Source organism: Ailuropoda melanoleuca, chromosome 17, assembly GCF_002007445.2.
Source record: "Ailuropoda melanoleuca isolate Jingjing chromosome 17, ASM200744v2, whole genome shotgun sequence".
NCBI classification, from domain to species: domain Eukaryota; kingdom Metazoa; phylum Chordata; class Mammalia; order Carnivora; family Ursidae; genus Ailuropoda; species Ailuropoda melanoleuca.
The window spans coordinates 1,473,394-1,482,490 of record NC_048234.1 but is presented as its reverse complement, the minus strand read 5'-3'; the positions used below and the strand labels follow the sequence as shown (position 1 = coordinate 1,482,490).

General features: G+C 43.8%; 1 long non-coding RNA gene across 1 annotated transcript; it reads left to right on the top strand.

Annotated features, from left to right (window-relative positions):
* Positions 1–585: 585 nt before the first annotated feature.
* LOC117797024 lies at positions 586–7,839 on the top strand. Its single transcript, XR_004621840.1, has 5 exons — positions 586–1,137; positions 1,855–1,949; positions 3,699–3,871; positions 4,602–4,665; positions 6,642–7,839. It is a non-coding gene; the product is annotated as an uncharacterized LOC117797024 (long non-coding RNA).
* Positions 7,840–9,097: the final 1,258 nt, after the last annotated feature.

Genomic DNA, 9,097 nt, shown 5'->3' with positions numbered 1-9,097 from the left:
TTAGAACCAATAAATTAGTTCAGCAAGGGTACAGGATACAAAACTAATAATAAAAAATCAGTTATATTTCTATACACTAGCAGCAAAAAAAAAAAAAAACCCAACTACAAATGAAATTAAGAGATCAATTCCATGTACAATAGCTCAAAAACAATGAAATGCCTAGGGATAAATTTAACAAAAGAATAGCAAAATCTATACTCTGAAAACTATAAAACATGACTGAAAGAAATTTAAGACAGAACTCCATGGGAAAACATACCATATTCATGGATTGGAAGGTTTTATATTGTTAAGATGGCAGTACTCCTCAGAAGGACCTATAGATTGAATATGATGGCTTTTAATATTGCAGCTGGTTCCTTTGAAGAAATTGACAAGCTGATCCCAAAACTCAAATGGGAATTCAAGGAACCCAGAGTAGCCAAAACAATCTTAACAAAGAAGAATAAAGTTGGAAGCCTCGCAGTTCTTGATTTCAAAATATCACATGTATTGTAAGAGACCTGAATCCAGAATATAAAAAGAACTCTTACAGCTCAGCAATATGAAGAAAAATAACCTAATTTAAAAATGGGCAAAGGATCTGAGCAGACATTTCTCCAAAGAAGCTGTGCAAATGGCCAATAAGCACATGGAAAGATGTCTGACGTTGTTAGCCGTCAGGGACGTTCAGGGAAATACTCCGCGATGCGGTATCACTTCACACCCACTAGGATGGCAAAACGTGAAAAAGAGAGAGAAAATAAATAACACGTCTTGGCAAAGATGCAGGGGAATTTGGGACCCTCGTACACTGTACAATTGTAAAATGGTGTACCTCTTTGGAAAACAGTTTAGCAGTTCCTCAGAATGCTAAACACAGAGTTACTCTATGACCCAGTAATTTCCTTTGTGGTTATATAACAAAAGTGAAATGAAAACATGTGCCCATACAACTTGTTCGTGAATACACACGGCGGTCTTACATGGAAATAACCCAAATGTTTCTCAACTGATGAATGGATAAATGAAATGTGGTGTAACCATACAATGGAATATTATTTGGCCACAAAAGGAAACAAAATGTCGACACCTGCTACCGCATGAATGAATCTTGGAAACGTTGTGCTTAGTGAAGGAAGCCAGACACAAAAGGTAACATATTTATGGTTTCATTTGTATGAAATGTCCAGAATGGGGAAATCCACATACATGGAAAATAGAGAAGTGGTTGCCAGGCGCTGGAGGGAGAGGGGAGTAGGTTGTGACTGTAATGGGAATGGGGTTTCTTGTGCTGTGATGAAATGTTCTAAAATTGGTTGTGGTGAGGGTTGCCTATCTTCATGAATATATTAAACACCATTGATGTGTATACTTTAAAATGGCGAGTTTTGGGGCGCCTGGGTGGCTCAGTCGGTTAAGCGTCTAACTCTTGATTTTGGCTTAGGACATGATCTTGGGGTCATGGGATCAAGCCCCATGTTGAGCTCTGTACTGAGTGTGGAGCCTGCCTAAGCCTCTCTCTGCTCCTCTCTCCCCTCCCCCCACCCCATTTGTGTGTGCTCTCTCTCTCTCTCAAAAAAATAAATAAGTAAAAGTTAAAATAAAATGGTTTTATGTTACGTGGATTATATTTCATTAAAACTGTAATAAAAATTAGGAAATACAGAATATATAGGCTTCTTTCCCCATTTTTTAAAATAAAATGTAGCACACTGCATATACTTTTGACCTCTGCATTTTTCCCCACTTAACAATGTATCTTGGCCTTCATTTCATTTTTCCCATGTAGGTGGTATCTGGGTTGTTTTTAATATTTTGTTATTAAAGACCGTGCCACAATCAGTAACTTTGTTGTTTCATTTTTTACAGGTGTGTACTCAGGGTAAATTCCTAGAAACAGATTTTTAGATCTGGGGTGCCCGGCTGGCGCACTCGGTGGAACAGCGACTCTTGATCTTGGGGTGGTGAGTTTGAGCCCCATGTTGGGTGTAGACATTACTTAAAAATAAAATCTTAACCCCCACCCCCCGATTACTGGATCAAGGGGTAAATCCATATTAATACATAATTTTGTTAAGTATTACCAAATTTTCCCTCCGTAGCATTTGTTCCATTTTGTGCTTTTGATGGCAGTGTAAGAGAGTGCCTGTTCTCCTCTCAGCTTCGTTAATGGGGTCGGTTGTCAACCTTTTGAATTTTTGTCAGTCAATGGGTGATAAACAATATCTCAGTGTAGTTTGTTTTGAGTTTCAATTTGAGTGGATGTGAGCATCTTTTGATATGTTTAAAGAAATTCTGATGATTTTTGAAATGAACTGCAGTGTTTTCCATCAGGTTTTTCTATCAGGTGTTTCGTTTTGCTCTAGGTTTTTACAGCACTCTTTGATACATTCTGGCTGTTGACTATAAATGTCGTGTAAACTGTTGACTTATAAAACACGTGCCCATGCTGAGCTCCAAATTCGTATGTCCAACCATCTACTTGATATTTCCACTGACAAACCCAATAGGCAGTCTTTGGTCTACCATGGGAAAAACCAGAATTCTTTATTTTCCTCCTTGGCAACTCCTCATCTCAATAAATTATATCCAAACACGTGACGGGGTTTGTTTTTCTGTATCTCTGATGAAGCCCTGGACCAAGCCACCATCCTTTATCCCCCTGGCTATGACGGCACCTCCCAACTGGCCTCCCCACTTCTGCCTTTCCCTCTCCCCTTCCCCATAACCCATTTTCCAAACAGTGACCAGGATGATCTCTTTAAATGTGTAAATCAAATCCTATGGCTCTTCTGTTTAAAACTCTCCTGTGGCTTCCCACCGCAGGTGGAATCAAAGAATCAAAGAGAATGTATAATTCAGTTCCTTGCTGTGGCTTCCATGTCTCATGGGAGTTGACTCTGGCCAAGCTCTCCCTTTGTCCCCCACTTCGCTGGTCCTCAAGGCTTTCTTTTGTCTGTTGAACATGCCAGGCTTGGTAGACTCTTGGGATTTTTACAAGTTTCTCCTTTCTTTGCATGAACGTCCTTCCCCTCCACATCTTCCCATGGCTGCCCCCATCTTCCTGCTTGGGTCTCGGCCAGAGTCGCCCCATCCTCCACGGCTCTAGTTGATTTTATCCAAAGCCTCTCCCCAACCCGTTGGTGTTTTGAACATCTTTGTTATATGAACAAATTACCCTTCTTCTTCTTTTCTTATTTTAAAAAACTATTTGAGGTTTCTTTTTTCTCTCTTGTAACAACGATAATTTTAGTTAATACATATAAGAATGTATCAGCCATAAAATATATAATACATTTATAAAAATTTATCAGCCATAAAAGTGGAGAAATCATGATCTGGGGACAATTACCTATCCATTTGAAAAAAAATAAATTCAGATCCCTTCCCTCATGTCATATGAAAAGTTATTCCTAGTAGATTAAAGGCTAACCATGAGAAACCAAAAATATTAAAAAAATTGGGAAAACTTGGGGAAAACTATTGTGAGTACATTCATGAATTTGGGGGTGAGAAAGGCCTTTTTGGAGAAGACATAAAATCCAGAAGCTGTGAAAAGGCAGAAAAGTTAATTAAAATTTAAAACCGCTGTGACTAAAGAATAACTTGTTATTCAAATTAAAAGACAAAATATGAAAAGATCCCTAACCTCACTGATATTCAGGGAAATGATTTACTAAAATGACATTATTATATAATCTTTTGCCCATCAGATTGGCAAAGATTGACAGAAGCCAGCTTTGGCAAGGAGCTGCAGAAACAAACACGTTCACACACTGTTGGAAGGAATGTAGGACGGCATGATACTTTCTGAGAGTAATTCGTCAGCATCTGTTACAACAAAAATGTGCTCTGGACTTTTGGCTTGGCAATTCCGGGCGAGTGGGTAAGTCTCCTGGCAGAATCACGCCCGTAAATGCCCACGTAGGCGTGCACGTACCGTGCAGCAATGCTTGTACATAATGCAAAATTGCAATTAACTTAAGCATTGACGAAGCTGGAAAATGACGTGAGAGTTAAAAAGACTCTTATCCACGTGGAGAACATGAAACGGGCAAGATTCTGCATGTCCGTAAGTGCACAGAAAAATGTCTGAAAGGATTCATAGAAAGCTGATAAAAAGTCGTTTGCCTCGGGGAGGAGTGTGGGCTTGTGTGGGTGTTGCAGGGAGGAGAGGCTGAGGGAGAACTGTTGCTTTATCTGTATTTTTTTAAAAAATTATAATTAGCATTGTACTGGAGTGATTTGAAAGAAAAAAGAAATAAAAGGTAAAATAACTTTTGGAGATATTGCTGACGGTTCTAAGAATGAATGTGGTTGGTAATGGCAAAGCAGCGTGGGGTTTGCTGACATCTGCCCGACGTGGTTAGCCAGCACCGCCAGCAAGGAGGCGTTCGCTTTGGAGTCAGACAGACTGGGCTTTGAATGCTGGTGCTTCCAATCACCGCCTGACTTGGGCACATCATTTGACTTCCCTGAGCTCTGGGATAGGAAATGAAATCGACAGCAGAGGGCTGTAGAGATAATAGAGGTAAAATCTCTAGAACGTCGTAGGTGCTCGGTTAAGGGGTGGGTACTATTAGTAGCAATAATTAAAATTATGGTTTTTAACCCAGCGAGAAGTAAGAAGCAGATGAATGGCAACCAAGCAGCATCGGAACCCATGGATTTAATTTGCAGGTTGTACCTCTTGTCACCACCGAGGATTCTTTAAAATTTGCTCCATATATTCCTAGTGTTAGTCATTTGTTTATTCATTCACTCACTGATTCATTTAATAAGTATTTACTGAGCACTTCTTATGTTAGGCACTAGACATATAATGTTAAAATGACTGTGTCCCCAGGCGCCTGGTGGCTCGGTGGGTGAACTGTCCGACTCTTGATCTCAGCTCAGATCTTGATCTCAGGGTTCTGAGTTCAAGCCCCACGTTGGGCTCCATGCTGGGTGTGGAGCATACTTAAAAAAACACAAAAAACCAAAAACTATCCTTATTTTCTGGGAGTTGACATCTTCCCCCAATGGGAGGAAGAGACACATGGCTAGTTGGGAGTTACCCACATGGGCATTGGACCCGGACAACCTGCTTCTCATTCCGAGCTCTATCACTCACTAGCTCTGTGACCTTGGATGGGTTATTGGATTGGTCTCATCATCTATAAAACAGGTTGTCCACATTTCCTACCTCCACTCCCCACCCTAAGAGTCTTAAAAAGATTAAAGGCGTTGATACGAGGGTAAAGCGCTTTGCCCAGTGCTTGGTGCGTGGTATGTACTTGTAGATGTCGGCCACATTTATTTCCAGTTATGTCCCTGTGTGGTTGATGTTATAAAAGGGGAAATCAGAGAGAAAGGAGCGCCCATCAGATCTAAAGACACTTATCTATCTGGCAAACTATGCAGATCAGGTAATAATGGATCCCTTTATGTTATTAATCAACAGCTAATATAAAGCTGGAGTAAGAACGTCTAATCAGCATGAGATAAGCAATGTGGTATAATTTCTGTCCAAAGCAAAGAAACTTGACATTTTAGCCTTGGGACCTTATCTAGGGTAAATGGGGCAGTTCTGTTAAGCTTTGAAAATGTTGGAAATTTCTGCCCTGGATTTCTAGGAATACCTTTACACACTGACTTCTAAGGTCCAGGGATCCCTCATCACCAGGATGGAAATACCGATCCAGGGAAAAAGAAGGAAAGGAGAGAAGGAGAGGTGGATGCAGCCATTTGTAGAGAAACGACCATGTGTTAGGTGCTTTCTCTCTTAAGTTGTCCTGATGCGCCATGAGGCTAGTCTATTATCCCCATTTGAGCTAAGTAAACAGGGGCTCAAAGAGGTCAAGTAGCGCGTTCTGGGTCAACAGCTCATCGGTGCCAGGATTCCAGGTCTTCTGATTCTGAGCCTGGAGTTCTTCTCTGGACGCCGAGCTGCATCTCACAAGACTGTGAGAGAAGTCGTCCCTCTGTTGTGGCGCTCTCCAAATACTTCTCACCTGGGACAGGGGTGGGGCAAGGATGGATGGGAGCAAGGATTACCAATCACCATCTTCCCACTCCAGGTCCCAGGAGTGGAAAGCAGTTGCTTGAGGGCAGATGGACAAGGGGATAATGAGAGAGAGAGAGAGAGAGAGAGAGAGAGAGAGAGAGAGAAACCAGGCTGGGGGACTATGGCTGTGGACAAAAAGTTGTCTGTCCCTGGTGGGCTCTTCCTGGAGACTCTTAGTGAGGAAGGCAGTACCCAGGTCGAGAACCTTCCAAGTCTCCAGGTGCCTGGACACAGACGGGGCTCCTGGGGGAGAGTCCCCTTGATTCCTGTTCCTCCCTCATAACCTTGACCAAAGGCCAGAGAAGTATGGTGCCTTGACCTTATTCCCTGGACCCTTCCTGCCCTTGAGAATCTGGGTCGCAGAGAGAGAGAGAGAACCCCAACACTACTGAGTGCTATTAGCTAAATCCCAAGTTGGGACACCTGGTCTGATAGCCATGTCTGCACAGGTTACAATTTTGAAATGGAATTTATCTAGGAAAATTTGGTTTATCTCTTCCGTGCCTACTGTCCACCTTTTGGGTTGTGAGAAGTAAAATGATGTAATATACGGTCAGTGCCTAGTGAAGTTCAAAAGGTAACAGGATTATTATTGTTATTGTTATTATAGCATCTTGAGGCTGAAGAGGGTTGCAGAGATGGTCTAATCTGATCCCCCAGCTGTGGAGGATTCCTTCACCGGCACCCCTGACGGACTGCCAGCCAGCTCCGCCTGCCACGTGCAGTGACAAGGAGCAGGTAACCCTGGTTAGCGCTCACCACGAAAGACTTCTGTGGGCTGAGCTGAAGTCTGTCTTGCTGCAATCTCTGGGCACGCAGCACATTTGTACCCACTGTCCTCCTGGATTTAAGGACACCTTCATGTCTCTAGTCATCCTTGCGCCCCCCCCCCGCCCCCGCCAGAGTACTTTCCTCTGATATCTCTGTGTACTTTGCACAGAATATCTCGCAGATTCTCCATTCCCTGGAGCTCCACCCACTCCAGCTGGTCAGTGTCCCCCTGCAAATAATGGTGAGCAGAACAAACACAGCCAACACTGCTGATATGACCCAATCGGGGCAAAGTGCAGGGCGGGCATCACTTCCTATACTCTACACCCTGTGACTCTATTCACGCAGCACAAAGAAAAACAAGTGCTTTCCGGCAGTTGCATCAAATTTGCTCATTTTAAACTTGCATTTTAAGCAAATACCCTGCAATCGTTCTCACCTAAACAACATCTGTGTTCCATATTTATAATTCGTTTAGATGGACCCGGGTTAAGAAATAGCACATTGCCAGTCCCCTAGAAGGCAAGCTTCTTAACGTGCTCTTCCTATTATATGACCCTCCTCCCTGGTTCCAGAGCCGTCGTTACGACTTCCGTGATCCTCGGGCTCTTCCTGCCCATAGTTTACTGTGTGCACCATGTTCAGTTTTTTTGCCTGTTTGGGAACTTCATATAAATGGAATCATGCTGTCTGTATTACTTTATAACTTGACTCTTTTCCTTAAACCTTGTTTGTGAGCTCCAACTGCGTTGAAAATGTAGGGGCAGTTTGTTTACCGTCATTGCTGTATACTCCATTGTACGAATACTTTCCAGTTAATTTATCTATTCTAGTGTTGATGAACATTCGGGTCCTTCATTTGTTTATTGTATTAGAAACTCTGCCGTCTCGAATATTCTTGTGTCTCCTGGGGCACCTGTGCAATGTAATTGGTAAGTAATTATTTTATGTGCTCAGATCTGGTCTCTCAATTTCTTTCAGGATGGAGGAATCCTGCCTTTTACACCTAATAAAGGCTTTGAGCACACACTAGTTTTCTCTAGAATACACACCTCGGGGTGGAATTGCTGAGTCTTAGGATTTATGTAAAAATAGGAAAATGTACACAAGTCTTGCATGCTCCTTAACTGATTTCAAAATTGCTTTTTTTTTTTCTTTAAAAACACCTGTTTGGCATGGGGAGCCCCAGGTATCCAAACCAGCAGCCTGACCATTTCTGAGTGACCTTGATCTTGAGGGCCTGGCTTCAAGACTCAGATTATCAATAGCAATAAACATGCCTCTTGCTCACTGGGAAGAGTCCCTTCGTAGAGGCCATCAGTGTCTGCTATCTTTATGGCTCCCGCCTCTCGTTATCCTGGACAAGAGACATTTAAGGGGGGGAGGGGTAAGGGAAATGACCCTGCTTGCTTTCTCAAAGGTACACCGCCCATCTGAGGATATTAACTGCTCGAAAAACTCAAGTCTGTTTAGGTCCTCCCCTAATGTTAGCAGGACTTAGGGTGCGAGTACAAATAGATGCCACATGTCTACCCGAATCATTTAAAATTATAAATCATTTCATCTAACAGTTAACCTTAATATACTCTATTGTACCTTGACAAATACACATCTTTGAGGATGCGGAAAACCAGGCTTAGATTCAGAATTCCTGAAGTCCTGAGATTTGGGCACCTGACTGAGGGGGTAAGGGGAGCCCTGGGAGGGCCGGACTGGGGGCCCAGGGCCCATTGCCGCCTTCCGTGCACACAGCAACTCAAATGTCCAAGTGACGTGCGGCCACCTCCCACAAACACAGCTGCCTCTTAGCTGCGTATAGGGATGCCCAGTCCGTGCCTGGGGAAGAGGCACACACTCCAGCCTTTGCGTGTGTGTGTGTGTGTGTGTGTGTGTGTGTGTATGTGTGTTCGGGGGGTGGATTCTGGGGTCACAGTTTCCCAGCACTGGGTCCTGAAGGAGGGGCACAGCTGCCAGGTGGGCATGGTCCCTGCACCCTGGGCAGTGACCACACGGGGCTAGAGGGGAGCCTCTAACGCACGGGGCCTAGGGCAGGCTCTCTTGCCCAGGTAGAGGGACGGCACTGTGTGCACTTCATCTCTCCTCTCCCCCCACGATGAGTGCAGGGAACCGTGTTGGGCCGTCTCCCAGCATCCATCACAGCACCCGGCACCTAGAGGTCACATGGCGCACAGGTGCTCAGTGTTAAGTACGCCAGAAACAGTTCCTCGCGCTTTACTCCACTTCGACTTTCCGTAGCCGCCCTGCAGAGGAAGCTCTGTGCGGGGGGGGGGGGGG